We start from the raw sequence: 18,595 nt of genomic DNA, 5'->3' as shown, positions 1-18,595 counted from the left end.
AGGTTGATGGTTTGAGAATACTTGGTCCATGATTATTCTCATCCCTATTCATTCATAGGGCAGAGGCAAGCCAAGAAGATCAGACCAGCACCCTGTTCATGATGCACGGGTGCCACTCAAGAGAAATGGACTACTGACCTTACCCCCAACTCTGGAGCAGTAGCTCAGAGATTTTCTCAGGAACAGAAGCAGTACAAAAAAAAAAAACATAAAAATCCAAGGCTGTCCCCCAAAGTTAATGACTTTATTCAAAGAAGAGTGTGGAAAGCCTAAAAGAGCTCTCAAAAACAATGGAGCTTTTAGTAGTAAGCAATTAAAAGAAAGTTTGTGGCTCTGTGAGAACTACAAATGAAACTGTAGGCTAGCTAGTTTCCCAGAGAGAACCACGAAAAAGGACCGCTAAGGAGAGCCACCAGAGGACAGTACAAACCTCAAACACTGGCCTTCAAAACTACCTCAACCCAAAATTAATTGGAACATGTCATGGAGCAATTTATGCTCCAGGGCATTGTCTAAAATAATAGAGAAGTCAACCATGAAAGAGTAGATCCTAACATCTGAGTACAATACCAAGAGAGGCAGAGGCAGACAGATTAACAGAGCAATCAGATAAAGAAGTAATCAAAGAGAGTCGTGATTTTGAAACAAAACAATAGCAAAATTTCTGTCTTCCAGGATGACCATGCTCATGGCCAAGGATGTACCACTTAGAAAGGCAACATCAAGGTTTCATATTTCATGGGAAGTAGATGGAACCAAAAACACCCAGGCACAACACAAAACAAATGAACAATCAAGTGTAAAATCAAGCCCATAAATGGGGAAGGAAATCAATATCCAGAGTTATTACATCATACTTAAAATGTCCATTTTTCTACAAAAACTTGCAACAAATACATACAAAGAAACAGAAAGAATGGCTCACAGATAAGCAAAAATTGCTTGTGAGGGTCCTAGATACCAGATTTTTAAAGGATTTCAAAGCAGCCTTTACAATCAGGTTCAAAGAACTAAAGGACAATGTGTTTATTAAGCAAATATTGTAATCTATGCCATCAAATATCAATACAGAGGTATAAATTATTTTGGAAAATAACTAAATAGATATTCTGGATTGAAAGATACACAGATTTACTTGAAAAAAATTACTAGAACCTCTTAACACATTTGAACTAACATAAGAAAGAATCAGCAACCTGAAGATAGACCTGAAGATATAATGCATCCAAAGAGAAGAGAAAATAAGAATAAAAACAAATTAACAGAGTCACAAAGAAATATTAAGCACACCAATATATGCAAAGTGGGAAAGGAAAAGGGAGAGAAAGGAAGAGAAACAATTAGAAAAAATAATGACTGAAAACTTTCTAAATCTTATGAAACACATCAATCTATATATCCAAGAAGATCAACAAACTCCACGTACCACAATCACAAAAAGATCCCTACATTGCTAAAAATAAAATAAAAAAGACAATGACACAGAGAATATTTTGAAAGTAGCAAGAAAAAATTACTCATAACAGACAAAACAATTGCCAAAAGATTAACAGCTAACTTATTATCAGAAACAAGGAGGGCAGAGGCAATGGGATAACATATTCAAAGCACTCAGAAGAAAAAAAACTCCACAAGGATATCTTGCTAACTACCCTGTCTTACCCAAGTGAATGTCTTGGGAGGAGAAAAGGTATGCCCTAGACTCATTCAAGGATGGAAGTGATGCAGCTGAAACTCCAATCTGTCCCATTGGCATACAGGTCTCTGTCTGATGCCTAGGCCAGCTTAAAGGCTTCATCTGTTAGCTCTGACCTGTGCTGGGTGTCAATGCAACATGCCTGGCACTGATCTCCAAGACAAACCTCTCAAACCCTGGTCCCCAGAGAGTAGAGTCTTGAGATTTGGGGAGAAATGGGAGAGGGAGAGAGCCAACTGGCCGATTGCAGTTTCAGTGGCTAAATCGATGGGTATTGTCCTAGCACCAGCAGTTGTGGGGCTTTTCTTAACACTGAGTTTCACTGTGGTGGGACTGGTACTAGGTTTCAAGTCTAAGGCTGGACTTAATCTCTCTCTCCCCCAAGTGGGAGGCATTATTCCTAGTACCTGGCTGCTTGGAGTTGGAAGAGGGGTAATGCAGTAACTCTAGCCTTCCTACCTTCTTCAGTGGTCTTTCCATTTTGTGATAGTAAAAAAAAAAAGGCACTATTGTTTCTCATCTGATTTCTTTAGCTCTTGTGAAGGTGCTTTGGTGAGTGAATAACTATCCAAGTTGGTGTGGCTGAGGAGATGATTGCTAGAGGATCGTATTCAGCCATCTTGCTCCACCTCTTCCAAGACACATATCTAGCAAAAGTCTCCTTCAAAAATGAAGTTGGCTTTTGAAGGTTTCATGCAGGGGTAGTGAAATGTTCTAAAGTTGATTCTACTGAAGTTTGCAAAATCCTGTGAATTTGCTAAAAAAAAAAAAACTGCATACACTGTGGGTGTATTACATAGTATATAAATCATATCTCAAAAAAACTATTATAAAAATAATGAGAGTGTCTGTGATGCAATAGTCACATGAAAGCCTATGTAAAATTTAATTGAGCAATTCCAGTTCCATTATGGTAGCAAAAGATTACTGTGAACCAACCCTTCTGATGAGTACAAGTAAAAATCCTAGAGCAAAATACAAACTAATGAAGGTTCTAAAATAGTAGATTCCCCTTTCTTTGGGGATATAACCAGGACCATTGAATAATACAAACACTCTACTCAAAAATCCCCTTTCACACTGATAATTAAGGCTCAGCTACTGGCCCAAAGTACCTATACTTATATTCTCCTCTATTTCCTTGGAGAATTCTCTTTTCAGTGCCTGATTAAAACACATATTTAGCCAAATTAAAACACATATTCAGCCAAATTTAGCTGTTGCCTCATGGCTAGCACCAGTCTTGTCACTAGAACAATGAGTAGCCAAATACATATGGAAAATGATTTATAGATAAAGGAATGGCCAGTAAAAGTTTTGAGTTTGCAGTGTTTGTTTAGTTGTTTTAGATAAGTTGTGTATAGTTTGCCAATCATATTGAAAATGATACCTTCTAATTCTGCCAAGTTTGTAGAATTTTTAAAAAGTTCTTCATTTAATAGTGACTACATAGAAATCTTCCATTTATGCTTTGATTTTAATAAAGATAGCATGGTAAAAAAAATAAAAATAAATAAATAAAATAAACTAGTAAACAAAAGTAAGAGGATTGTGGAGAAGAATCAAAACCTCGGGAAGTAACTGTAATGTGAATGACTTTCCCTTCTTTTGTTCTTTTCTCATGACTTTGCCCAGAGGAGTGAGATCATGTTGCATAGTACTGTGGCAATGGTGACAGCAATATGGGTGGTGAACATTCTAAAAATAAGACAATCTTTGCTTTTCTGGCTAGAAGAACTAGGGGGCAAAGAAAACGGATAATGGAGAGTGGAATGTGAAGAGGAGCGTCAGAGTACGAGATCTCCTAATTCTGTGTATGTACTCACACAAGTCTTAACCTTAATTCTGAGCTATACACATGGGCAGATCTAAACTACTATACCAAAAGCTTAATGATTTGAACCACCTAGAAATTTCATCCTACCTCTAGAAAGCCCACTAAAAACAATCCAAAATATCCAGACCAAAAAACAATATATGAATTAAAAGTATAATACTAAAAATTATTAAAATAACACAGAGAGAGGCTGGGGTTGTGGCTCAGCGGTAGAGTGCTCGCCTAGCACATGTGAGGCCCTGGGTTAGATCCTTAGCACCACCTAAAAATAAATTAATAAAAAAATAGGTATTGTGTCCAACTACAACAAAAAAATAAAATAAAATATTTTAAAAATAATAATAATAATACAGAGAAAGAAGAAGGAGGAATGGGAGAGGGAGAGAGCCAACTGAAAGTTTGAAAGGAAATAAATAAAAGATTAAAAGGGAAGAGAACACCAAAACTAAAATGATAAGTTTGATTTTAAAAATGATAGCATTTAATATCAATGGTGTAAACACTCCCCCCAAAAGAGACTGATAAAAGATTGACAAAGTAAGTGAAAACTCAAGACCTTAGCATCTGCTTCTGAGAAACTGATGTGACTCCATTTTTGAAAATAAATAAATAACAGCAGCTTCTACCTCAAGACCTGTCCTCAGGAAGGGGGAGTGACCCTTGTCTTTGGAAAACCCCACAGAGCACTCCTAAGCACATACCCACCCTGCTGAGTTGTTTGTCTGCGGATAACAGGAGAGATCTGTGGCACTAGGTGTCCCTGACTCAGTCAGGCTAGGTGAGGACCCATAGCAATCCCCTAGCAACCACCAATCAGCATGAGACAGGGAAAATACCTGGGATGCCAGATGACCCCCCAGTAGTTTATGGTGGTTGATAACATGTTGGGAAACCATGGAGTTTAGCACTTACACCCCTCGTGGCCTAGATCAATCAGTTCAAAGGAATCCCCTTCTTGTACTAACTAATCTACTCCTACCCAACTTGTTTCCGCCAGTGAATGTGCTAATCAATGTTAAGAGTTGTTGTTTGATTTTTCCATTCAATGGAATGATTTGTTGTGTGATGTTGTGAGGCATAGAGTATCCCCCCAAAACCTAAAAAATCTCACTGAACAAAGGACCGGGCCTCACTCCCTGGGACCGCTGTGTCGGGAATGGTTGTGAGTCCAGGCTCGAGCTTGCAATAAAGACTCTTGTGTGATTGCATCAGATTCCGCTCCTGAAGGTCTATTGGGGTCCCACGAATCTGGCATTACACTTCCTCCCAGGCACACTGATATATTAAGAAATATATCAGATGAGCATAAGTTTATTTTTTTAAATACTAAAACACAAAAGCAGCATAAAAAAATTGAAACTTCTGGGGCTGGGGTTGTGGCTCAGTTGTACAGAGCTCACCTAGCATGCATGAGGCACTGGGTTCGATCCCAAGAACCACATAAATGTAAAATAAAGATATTGTGTCCACCTGAAACTAAAAAATAAATATTTTAAAAAAATTGAAATTTCTATTTTAATGTAAAATAGACTTTAAGACAAAGACTATTTCCAGGTATGTAAACATTTCATAACAAAAGGAGATAGACTTTGCCAGGGAAACATAACAATTATCAAAGTGTATTCACCTAATAGTAGGGTGTCTAAATAATAAAAGGCAAAAATTGGCAGAATTAAAGAAGAAATAAAAAACTCCTAAATCATAGTAGTTGATTTTGACAACTTTCTCTCAACATAGAACCAGTAAGAAAAAATTAAAGATGTAAATATCTGAACAACAATCAACCACCATAATGTAACTAGTGATTATAAAACATTACCTCCAGTTGCATAATGCACATTTTTCAAGTGTAAGTGGTACATTTGTCATATAGACTGCATAGAGTTATAAAACAATTTTCAATAAATTTGAAAGAATCAGAATCATGAGGTGTATAGTATGATTAAAATGAAGTTAAATTAAAAATCACTACAGCCAGACCTCAACATTTGCAGTTTCCACATCTACTGATTCAACCAAACACACACCAAAAATATTTTGGGGGGAAATTATATTTTTCCCAGTATGCTACTGTCTACAGAAGACATTTACCCAAGCCAAATTATAATGTGACCATGTGACTAGGTTCTTACCAGTAAAATGAGAAGAAAATCAATGTATGCAACCTCTTTTTCTTTAGAATAGCATTAAAACATAATCTATACTCTCTTGTTTCCTTCTCTGTCACCTAGAACCCATAGTAACCATACATCAGTAGGTTGATTCTTCTTAACTATTATTAAACTTGAAGGCTTTAAGACTGGAGCAGCAAAATATACTTAATCTCATAAAACATTTGCTCCATTAGCTCCTTATTTATAGTACCTCTGTCTGCAACAGATTGTAAATAGTTTGTACATTTCATTCTTTAACTGAGAAAGATAATGACTAGCTGAAGACTTGGGAGTTCATGAAATCCTTATTAAATACAATGTATTCTTCCATTTCCACACTATGGACATACCAAGAAGCCAAGACTTGTACATTCTTTCTTCTACATCTTGAACCAATCCTCTACCTTCCATATTTAGGCATTTGCCTGATCCTACTAAATTTCTGCTGAAATGCATCTGTTTCTCTTTTGCTTTCTCCCTGCAAGATTATTATGATCATCTTCCAAAAGTTCCTCTTTTTCCATTTTATTCTCTCTCCAAATGATGGTACATCCTACTGCCCTAAGTGCAACCCTATGCTGCTCATAACATTTGAAAATATTCACATTAATGTCTAAATATTATATTCTTACCATCAAATCCAAGATCCTCAAATGTTTGGCTGATCTTTTAAAGCCTACTCGCCTAAATACCTATAAACCATGGAGGATGTTTTCCCACATGGAAGCTTTAGCTCTACCTTACTATTCCCCCTAATATATTCAACTTAAATAAAGCGATCAGTGAGGATGATTCTCCAAATAATAGTGGTATTTATTTGGGAACAGAAGAATATTTAAGAATATTGCAACGGGCATGTGCATACCCTAGTATGGATGTATTCAGAGAGGTTGAGGGAAGGGGAAATTTTTAAAGACAAAAAAGAGGAGGATTACATTCGATATTTTGAAACAAAAATCTTTGGCCCTATGATGAATAAGAGTGGTGTCAGTCCAAGGTTGAACAGACAGTTGCTAGGCAGATGTCCTTGTAGAAGTACTTCTTATATAAGGTTGTGGTAGCCTCTGTGCAACTTGTTCTGGCAGAATCTGTTGTAATAGTTATTATCAAGTAATGACACATGAGAACCCTTCCTTCGTAACCTCCTGGATTTATTTCCTTTGTTGTTGTTGTTAGGTTTGACACAAATGACCCCATTTTGACTGGGATAACTTTCACATTTTTGTCACAAGATTCTTGTCCATCTCTGCCTACACATGTCAAAGTCCCAAGTCCAATGCTCTGTTGGTTATAAAGTTTTCCATAGTCTTCCATACACATTCTAGCTGGAAGTTATTTGAGTCTCTTCTGAAATCCTACAATGTTTTCTCTCTCTTCTGGAAGTTTTTACTTTATTTTTATTTTTGTATTTTAGCTCATGGTTTTTACAGCTGAACTGAATCTCCTTATAATTGACATATACACTGATTATTGTACTGATAACTAGGTAATTTCCTCACTTTTTATTGTTTTGTCTTTGTCTGTTTGTTTTTTGTTTGTTTTTTGTTAACAGAGGGAAAAAAATCATCAGCATTACTACCCTCACCACTACTGTGGTTTGCTCTAATTAGACTGGGGATTCTGCCTAAGAAATTGATACAGGACATGTTTTCATAAAAATTCAAATTTCATACCTTCTGGCAGTTCTTTATAACATTAAAGGTAACTTACAGCTAATAGTCAATTTAGTTAAATTTAGCATAGCACATTAGTGAGTTTTTAGATATGGAAATGATAGCTGTTATTGAAATAATTTTTAACCTCAAGCTGAATTTTAATGGATCCTTGTCACTCCAAATAGTTGTCTTATCTTTTACAGTGTTGTGGTCTAGCAGAGTAAAATTTTTCCAGTCCCCTAAGGTCTTTGATCACTGGACTTTGTCGGTTCCTTTCAATTTCTCCTTCCAACTCGGCGGATTCTTTCCTGAGTTCACCTCGTTCTTAAAATATCTTGCTAATGATAGCAAATACACACTCCTAACATACTGCTTTCCAACCTTGTACCATGAAGATATGAGCTTAATAAGCACAAGATTGACTTAAGTTTTCTCAGGATGATGTTTTACCAATAATATTGTCACTGAAAACGATGGAACTCCAGTTTTTCTGTCTGTAATATCAGTTTTCTCAGCACCCAGCTGCTGAGCCAATGTCACATTTTAAGTTTTCATTACAATAAAACATCTCTTGAATCATAGAGGAATTAACGCCTCAAAATCAATATCAATAGTTGCTGGCTAAGGTTTGAATGTGTTCTCTAAAAGTTCATGTGTTGGAAATTTAGCCCTTAAATTCATAGGTTAATGGTATTTGGACATAGGGCCTTCAGGAGGTGATTAGGATTAGATGAGGTCATGAAGGTGGAGTCTCTATGATGGCATTAGTGACTTCATGAAAACAAGAAGAGTCCTGAGCTGGCACAACTGCTCTTTCTCATCATGTGATGTCCTCCACCTTGTTATGATGCATCAGGAAGGCTTCACAGATACTGAGCAGATGCTGGTGTCACATTCTGTACTTCCCACCTCCAGAATCCTAAGCCAAATAAGTTTCTATACTTTATAAATTACTTGGTCTTTGTTATTTTGTTATAGCAACAGAAAACAGACTAAGATACTATTTACCCATATAAATTCCAAAACTCAGCATAAAAAGCTTATTTATAACTCCATTTATTGCCAAGAGAGAATTCTAATCTATATAATCATTCATGAGCCAGATAACAGAGACTCTACCATCTTCTACATAGGGCTTACCTGACTTCTAAGATTGTTGTGGGTATTGTCATTCCCTGGAATATGGGGGGAAAGATGCAGAGTTCATACAAAAGTGTATGAATCGAGCCTGAAAATTTACAAATACAATGTCTCTCTTATCAACTATCAGCCAGAACTCTATTACCCAGCCATAAATAACTGCTGCCAAAGCTTAGAAATGTAGTCTGGCCATGGCTCAGAAGAAAGAGGAAACAGATTTACAGAATCTATCACCTTTGTCATTGATATGGTGACTCACAGACTCATAATGAAATTTATAACTTAGTGACTTAAGAAGCAATGTCGTATATCGGAAAGAGTGTGGCCTCTGACGTCAAACAGATCTAGGTTTAAATCTAAGCTCAGTCACTTACTATAATGTGACATCAACTGACTTTATTAACCTCTCTAAGACTTGAATGCCTCATCTGTAAAATGGAGTAGTCATTTTATAGGCACAGGAAAAGGAAGTGTTTAGCAAAATACCTTCCACAATAGAAGTACTCAAAAAAAATAAGCTACTGTTTATATCAGAATTGCTGAAAGAATTTTATAAGGAATCAGTACTATAACTTAATATCAATTTCACTTTCTTTATTTAAATAAAAAACTTAACATTGATATTTTTGAAACTTCCATTTATCAGGCAAGTCCTTCCTACCAGGAAAAAAAATTCATTAGTACATCAGAAATCAGTGGAAGAGAATTTGAAAATGTGAAAAAGCTTACACAAAGATAAATGTTGCCTCACAGATGTTCTAAGGAGAACAAAACAATAAAGCATTAAAAGATAGTTGCATAAGGGTCAGACTTTATAACTTTACAGCAGTACACCCCAAAGGTAATTGAGGTAGTTTCTACTTAGGCAGGTTTGACAGAGTATGTTATCTTGACTCACTCAAGACAAAAATTATTTTTAGTGTCTGAAAATAAAACATTTTCTATCTTCCGCTAGCAAGAATAGACCCCAAACATAACATATTCATTGTGACCAAAGCTCCAGCAGTCTGTACAAATCACACTAAAGAGTTTGTGGCACAACTAGCCTACAACCATATCCAGACCAGGAATCCTGACCACCATCTCTTTGCACCACAGCAGTAAGCCAGAAATATCTTTGTTCCTCATTTTCCCTCGTGTAACCCAAATTCTTCACTTGGTTAAAAATACTTCTGAAAAATTCAAACCAAATAAAACTCAAAGAAATGCTAAAATGCCCCAAGCAATCAGATAGAATGTGCTATGGATGGTGCATGTGCGCGCATATGTGTGTAAGGAATGATAAGGGAATGACAGTGGGTGAGACCTCCTTGGGAAATAAATCCAAATTATTGATGTAAAAGTAAACACATTTGAAATGTGGATTTAGATCCACTCTTTTGCTGCTATGTGTAGGTTTCATTCATCTTGAGGTTTCAAGAAGATTGTTCTCCAGCTCTCCCTGTTTCTTTTTTCTGCCCACAGTCTGGGTCCACATTTAGTTCTTGAGGGTGTTTGCTTATGTCCAATGCTGGTTTTGTCCCATTTGGCAGTTGTAGAGATTGAGGAGGGTGCTTAGGCACAAGGAAACCAGATAACATGGTAGTATTTGCTTTCTCTCTCTATTTTGATAGTGAGATTTGCAGGAGATATTACTAAATTTACAAAGTTCCCCTATTGACTCATGAAAACCGCAGTTGTTTCCTGCCTCCTGCTTCCTTCTCTTGATGTCAGAATCACTTTGAGAGCTATTCAAAATAAATAAAGGGACAATCATGGTTATTGAAATAATCTTAAGCTACCAAATGCTCATATGTAAACTTGAAGACTAAAACCAAGGCCATGTCCCAGGAAGAGTGGGAAGATGAGCCCAAACATAAAGGGAGCATGAATTCATTCTGCTCATGTTATGTAGGAAAGTCCGGGCACACATCAAGGTGAGCCTAGCCAGGTGCAGCACAGAGTTGTCCAAGCTTAATCTAATGATGATACTGGGAGTCTGTGTAAGCTAATCAATAACTTGATACTGAAGAAGAGCTTCACTAAGGTTGATTATACATAAAAATCACTTTTATTACAAGTACTTTAATCCTGGATGAGTGGACTTGGAAAGTAATACATCCCACACACACCCAAGTCAGAGATTCTGATCATACAGGACTGGTCATGGCTCTAGTCACTGGTGGGGCAGAGGAGTTTCCTGAGGTGATTCAGGCTCAGACTGGCAAGCCAGGAATGTTTCTTTGAGGTCAGTGACACTAGCTAGGATGTTTCCTATGGGAAGGTACAATTAAACTCACGGGGAGGAGTTTGGAGGAACAAGTAGGACAGTTGAAGAACAAGTAGGACTTCCTAGTAACCTGCCTATGGGGCACCCACAGAACTTGCCAGAGAACTGCTCATGCTGTTGAATTTACAGGGTGTCCAGCATGTAGTCTTGGGCCACAGGTCAGAAACACAAACAAAAAGAAAGCAATGAACTGTGACTCTTATTAGGGTGATTGTCCTTAGCTTCTGTTCACGCAGCCTTGTTTTACTTTGTGTAAATTAAGTAGGATTCGTGATGGTTGCCTACCTTTCTTGCCTCTAGAAATACTGTATACCATGCAATATCTCTATAGGTCTCTATGCAGATTGAGATCCCCAGGGCCACTCTGATTTTGTCATTTATTAGTAACAATTGTTTACATATTTCTTCTAATGGTTAAGCTACCACTTGGACTCTAATATCTCAAGTTTTTATCAGCCCCGTTGCTGTTAGGAGCCCTGAATCTCCTACTGTCAGCCTGATGTACTGAGCTTCTAGCTTTTCTGTGACTCTAGTGCCCTTCCCAGCAACACATTCCTTATTACTTGGTTAAACTAAGTGTATTTTGGACCTTCCTGCAGAACATTGGCAGCTGTTGGGTTTTCTGACCTTACGTGACATTCCCACTATCATTTTCCCACATTTCTGAACCTTTGAACCCCTTCACCATATGCCAGCGAATCTTAACTTTCATTATCATTAAGCAACCCAATTCAGCCTTCTACCTATTCCTAATTTCCTTTAGAAATTCAGATGGCAGGGCAGAAATAAAAAGCAAGTATTTGGGGGAGATTCCTTCCTAGAACAGGTAGAGGTAGATACAGTTAAAACTAATTTAGCTTCTATTTCAATTTGTATTGCTTGCCTCTGAATTACAGTTTGAGGAATATGCCACACAATCACGCAAATAAGAACTAATATAAATAAATTGGTAAAGAATTTTCAAGTCCTCAGAGAGCAAGAATATAGCTGTCTTGGAAATTTTTACCAAATGAGTTCTTTTTATTGAGCAATTGTGCCATTGTTTATTGAAGTCATAACGATAACCTAGTAGAACTCCATCTGCTATACAGAGAATAATTACCTTCCATTGATTAGAGATTTTATAGATATGCAGCTAATATTAGAAATTGGCTGTAGAAACTGGGAAATTTTGTGGAACACCACCTTTCACTCTGCAAAATTCAATAATACAAATGTTTGCTTTTATCCTGGAGCAAAACTAGAATAAGTTTCTTCCTTGTCTCAATTGAACCTGCTGCTAAAACAAGACCTGATCTTATCCTCGTGGTTGGCCTGTTCTATTCTGGTATTTGGTCAGATATTGCCAAGTCATTTCATTTTCAACCGTCATGGGCTAGCAGTCTACAATGTATGCAGAGTAATTCTACCACCATCAGAGAACATCCAAAACTGTAAATGTTTTATTCTATTTTAACCAAGTAGAAAAACATAGTCTCATAGGAATGTGTTGCATAGGTCTGTAAATCAGCTCAGAAAATTCTTTTCCTGAAAAGAAAATTTAGCTTTGTCAAAGATGGGTTGGGAGGAAGTTTGGACTAAATGAGCTGCATCTTCCATGACCAAATTTGAAAAACTTTCAGGTATTAAACATCCATTCTTTAGAATAAATTTCATGGAAAAATAGGCTATTTGCTGATCTGATCTCCTTTCCCTAGCAAAATAATCTGTGCATCTAAATTACTCTCTCAAGAAAAAAAATGCAAGACAATTTCTGTTAGTGTCCATCTAGCTTTCCAGTTAAAAAGGAAATAAAGAAGAGTTGATGAGAATGCAAATTCTGGCTGTTTTTCTGGTTTAACAGCCATCAAGGCCAGAATCTAGCTGTCTGAATGTGAACTGAAAGGCACTCCTGTTTACCCTCCTCCATGAATTCTAGAGTCATCTTGACAAGTAACATTGTGTGAACAGGACCAGACTCAGGAAAAGCTCTGATAATTCCCTTTCAAGTTCTCAATGTGGATTTTTTTTAAAGGATCTAGAAAAAGATGGAGGGAACCCTTTGGATAAACAGAATAAAATAGATTTTTTTAATTGCCACACTTTTGGTCTTAGTGCAAATATGAACTTTAGGAAGGCAAAAGAGAACCTTTCAAAGTTCTGTCTGTTTCCCAAATTACTTTTCTCTCTCTTTAAGTTTCAAGAAAATGACATTCCTATTTCTGGCAAGGTTCAAGAGAATTCTATTTGGGGTTATTTTGCAACACTTAAGTTGCTTCGGGGCTTGCTCTGTTTGGAATCCTGTTTGCTCAGTGGCACTATAATAAAATACTTATCCCCTTAAAGCAGTGATTATCCGAAAAAAAGGGAAGCTACCATTTAGCCAGCACCAAGTGGGTACTGTAGAAGTATCTTAGCCCTCTCATACATTTTTGTTATGTATTATGCAAGATAATCTGGGGTCTTTGGAGTCCTAGAAAATAAAGACATCACTGGGTAGTCTCTTTTTTCTCTTGTGCTAAAGCATCCAAACAGATCTTTGGAAAGGACTTAATTAGTAACTGTGGTCCTCAGCTCCATATGCATCCTGATGACACTCAGATTTATCTTTTCCTCCCTTAAGACATTAGTGAGGAAATGAAAAATGAAGAGTCCTTGCCAAATGCACAGTCCTTAGAGTTTCTTGGAAAATAAATGTTGTGTCTCTAAAATTAGAACTACCTAAAGAAGATAAACTTGTTGCTTCTCTCCAATTCCCTTCATTCTCACTCCACTTCTCTTGGCTCCTTCAATCACTGTGTGTTTGGTCTTTCTTTACAGTACTTGTGAGTGACAGCTAGTGAAGAGGAGTGACTTCATGTCACCAAAAAGAACCCAGACCTAAGACAACTGAGTAATCTAAAGTAAGGAAGGAAAGTAGCCCACTGTGTAAACTGGGAATGATTTTAGCTTTCTAGATGTGAAAGAATCTTTAATAAGTAGAGTTGTAATTGTTCTCAATTGGCCAACAATAGGTGTGTTTGATAAGCAGCTTTGTATTGCCGGGGGTGGGGGGTGGGGGTGGGGGTTCTAACTCTCCGGAGCCATTGGCCTTTCCTTAGGGCCTCGTGATGACTTTTGCAACTCCAGGTTCCAGGTATCTTATTCCACAGGAAGTCCGTGCTAGCATATTTGTAAACCTTGCCGGAAAACTCTTGTTTAGCCAAAAATCACATAGCATGGCCAATCTTAGCTGCAAGGGAGGCTACAAACGTGAATATTTCTTTCATTTTCCCAGCCTTCATAATGGGCAATGCTAAAAGACAAGATGATTGGAAATGACTGTTTTGCCAACTCAACAACATCTGCCACATTTGTGATGAAGTTTACAGTTCAGCCATAAGGAGAATATCATATACATTATTCAGGATAATTGTGAGAGTAAAGGAGGAACTCTTAAAAAGAGTTACATATTGGGGTAGGGGTGATGCATGCCTGTAACTCCAGAAACTCCAAGGCTGAGGCAAGAGGATCACAAGTGCAAGGCCAGCCTCAGCAACTTAGCAAGGCTCTAAGTAACTTAGCAAGACCCTGTCTCAAAATTTAAAAAAAATAAAAATGGCTGGAAGTCTAACTAACTCCATGGTAAAATGCCCGAGTTCTATATCCAGTGCCAATAAAAGAAAAAAGAAAAGAAAAACCACACCAAACAATGAAGAGAAAACTGCCCAGTCATGAGTCAAGTAGACTGAAGAGTCTTTGCCTTCAAGAGTTTGACCAGAAAACTGAAAATCTGCTTCTCTAGTGAGTGGAGTCTCTTGGGCTAGACTCAGAGTCTCCAGTGCCCTTGCCTGGCTGTGCCTTGTCCAGCCCTGAGATTGGGAGTAGGCCTTACCACTTTCCTTATGGGAGCTTTTGTTAACACCATTTGCCAAACAATGCTTAGAGGCCCTTTCTTCTGCGTGAATGAAGACTTTTTGGAGCACGTGTTATCCCTGTCTCCTACCTGCCATCCTATCCATGTCAATGAAGATGACATTACACCCTTTGGTGTATATAAACATATTTATTTCAGGCATTACTGATAATATATGTATAGGTAAGTTTAAAGTGGGAATTTGTACAACTTAATTTTTTTAACTTAAAAGTCATATATTCTACATAATTCTTTTTAATGATTGTGCCTTTATCTCTAATAGTGTGTAAAAACCCTTAGGATATTAAAGCCATCATGAATTGTGGCAATTCTTTTGGATAGGAAAATTTTACATGACATACAAAATACTTTACATGCAAAAATATTAGAAATTTGCACTTTAAAATGGATCAAAGTATACAAATAGGCTATAGCATTCACATACAAAATGTCACTATGAAATGAGATTTCTTCAAAAATATCTCCTATTTTCAGAAGCAGGTAGAGATAAACTTCATATGAATGTCACACTTTATGTTTTGGGTGACATTCTAGAAACAAATTGACTGTTTTAATGAAATAGATGTCATTTCAAGGATTTTCTATTTAAAAAAGAATAACCAGTTCTGGTCTATATTCAATCACATACATTAAAATACGTACGTCATTCTTTTACCATTCCCCATATATTTAACACTTTTCTCTAATGAATGCCCTATTGTACTAGCATTTCCTCATAATGGGTTATTTAAAAGCCTACTTGGGCCGAGGATGTAGCTCAATGATAGAGCACATGCTTAGCATTCACAAGACCCTAGGTTCCATCTCCAGCTCCAAATAAACAAAAGCTTTTTTGTTGACTTTTTACATTAACCACCATGAGCTAATTAATGAGATTAAGTTAATCTTTCTTTTCCTCCAAATCTTAACTACCCATCCAGGTTTTTGTTTTTGTTTTGTTTTTTTGTTTGTTTGTTTATTCTCAGGCTTTAAGGCCTCTTAGAATTTAAAGGATGTTCTCCTTGACTGCACTATAATTATTTACCTACTTATTCTAACCAGTTCCTTTTTCTAGAAAGACGTCTATAGCATAAACCACATTTTCTGTAATTCTGCAGCTCTTTTCTCCCCAACCCCCAAAATACAAACTTCATGAATTTGAAATGTATGTGTTTGAAATCAGTTCTCTCTCCAACTGAAAGATGATCTTTCTCCTTCATTGTTGATGCCATATTCCTTAGCTATGAAGCCCTTGTCAGGATATGGATTTAAAATTACACAGTAGAATTAAGGAAAATCAAAACATGAAGTCTAAGGAAGTTGATTCAGCCTCAGTATCTCTTAACTTCTCAATAATGTGTTTTTGTAAAAGCCAGTTTTTTTTTTCTTTTTAATCCTTTTACTTCTGTTATCCAGTCTGTAGTAATTAAAAATGTGATACATACACGAAAGCTTAAAACAAATGTGTGCGATACCCTCACCCTCTAGGGTAGCAGTTCTGAAAGTATAGCCCACAGAGCCCTCAGGATTCCAAGATAACTCTCTGGGACTCTCGAGTAACACTTTCAGGGGGCCTTGAAATAATCCTAAAACATTATTTTCTATTTTAATTATGTTAGTACTTGTATTGAGGGTCCAAAAGCAACTGATATAATTAACAAGGCCTTACGATTAAAATCAAGGCAGTGAATAATACCCAACTGTTCTATAGTGGCCATTTTCATTACCAACATGCTTTTGTAGGAAAACATAATACCAGTTTCATTTAGGAATGCTCTCATGAAGCAATACTTTTGATCTTATTAAATCTCAATCTTTGAACATACTCTTCAATACTCTATGTGCTGCCCAAATTGGAAATACACATAGAACTCTTGGCCTGCATATGTAAGTACAAGGTTGTCTTGGGGAAAAGCATTGTACAGTTGATTTGCAACCTGAGCTAGCTATCTCTTCCTGGAACACCATGTTTACTGGGGGAAAAAAAGACTACTGACCAACCAATAATTATAATTTAGAATTGGGTATTCTGCAAAATCTTTTCTCAAAAAAGAATGATATAAATCTTCCTCTTTGAGGAAAACTGACTATCTTTGTTGCTAATGAAAAAAATTGAGCTTTCTACCAAAAATTGGTATTATGGAAAACATGTATCCATGATTAATTTAACCACTTCCTAAAATTTAAAGATATTTTTTAGATAAGATCAACGTTGATACAAATGAATGTGACTTTTCATATTTTAGGATAAAATTCATCAATGCTTTTGAAGATCTTCATACTTGGTAAACCAGTATTTTCCAAATGACTAAGACATATGTTAAAAAGTCATGTACAGATAAAAGACTGGTTCCAAGCACAATATAGATTAATGGGTTTCCATATAAAGATCATTGATATGGTTTTAGAATCTATTTTATAACTAATTTTAATAAACTACAACTTGTCAAATTTTGGTATGATATTGAAGGAAAATACCTACCTAAAAAGTCTGTTAAAACCCTCTTTTGTGAGCTAGGCACCTTGGCTCATGTTTATAGACTGAGCTACTTGGGAGGCTAAGGTGGAAGGACTACTTAAGCCCCAAAATTTAAGATCACCCTATAAATTCAAGACCCAGTCTCAAAAAAAGCAAAAAAAGAAAAAAGAAATCCCTTTTTCCCCAAGCTTTAACCTGTATTAGCCTGAATTTGCTTCATATACTTCCATTAAAAAAAAAAAAAACACATCACAACAGATGAGAAACCAGCTATCTCCTACTAATTCAGACATTAAAAAGATTTAGAAAGACAAAATGATGCAAACATACTCATTATTTTTCACTTTGAAAGTATAAATTTTCAGCTAAAGAAAATATTATTTTTATTAACATACAATGGCTTTATTACTTTAAATAAATTAGTGAGAAAATATTTTTAATTATCAATTTTAATTTTAACACAGTAAATATTGATGACATAACCTCTGTAAACAAAAATTTTTTGAAACCTTAAATAATTTTTTAGAATATGATGAGGTTTTAAGATTTTAGGTGTTGATAAATGCTGTTTTAGGAAGATGTCTATAAAGGGAAAAAGAAAAGTGAGCAAACAATTTCACTGACCAATTCAGGAACCAAAAGATAAGAAATCAAATAAATTTGTCCTATTTTTCCCTCTTTACTATTATCGACACATAATGATTGTATATATCTGTGGCTAACGTGTGATGTTTTGATTCAGTATATATTGTATAATGATAAAAATCAGGATAATTAACATAGTCATTACTTTTTACCATTTCTTTATGATATAATTACATGGCTTAATCTAGACTAGATCCTTTTGTTTGCAAACAACCACACCAACCATAGCTACCAGATATTTCAGCTCTAAAAACCTTCATGAACTAACAACTTTCCCCGTAGAGTTACTAGTTCAGATTCCTTTCTTCTCAGCAGCACGTGGATCCTTCACTAAAATAGACTATATCTTAGGCCACAAAGCAACTCTTAGCAAATACAAAAATATAGAGATAATACTTTGCATTCTATCAGATCATAATGGAATGAAATTAAAAATCAATTATAAAATTTAAAAAAATAGAAGCTACCTTAACACCTGCACTTTAAATATTACACTATTGAATGACCAATGGATAGTTGAAGAAATCAGGGATGACATTAAAAATACTTCCAGATTCCTGAAAGATTATCATCCTTATTTTCTCAGCTAACAATTATCATTCTAGGAATCTTCCTCCATCTGAAAACCTCCCTCCAACAGGTCACTGGATGGCCTATGGATGCCCCCCCCACCTTGCATGGTTCAGTCCATGGCTACTCTAGAGCAAAGAACAGCACAACAATGTTAGAGCAGAGGACTCACTGATGCAAGAAGAAAAAAGATCAACTGAAATAGTAAAATGGAGTGATATGTCCCAACACTCTGCTTCATAGCCTGATGCACCAGAGACATGACAGGCTGAGACTT

The sequence above is a fragment of the Urocitellus parryii genome, chromosome 14 (genome assembly GCF_045843805.1).
Source record: "Urocitellus parryii isolate mUroPar1 chromosome 14, mUroPar1.hap1, whole genome shotgun sequence".
Taxonomy (NCBI): domain Eukaryota; kingdom Metazoa; phylum Chordata; class Mammalia; order Rodentia; family Sciuridae; genus Urocitellus; species Urocitellus parryii.
This window is presented reverse-complemented; position numbering follows the sequence as displayed.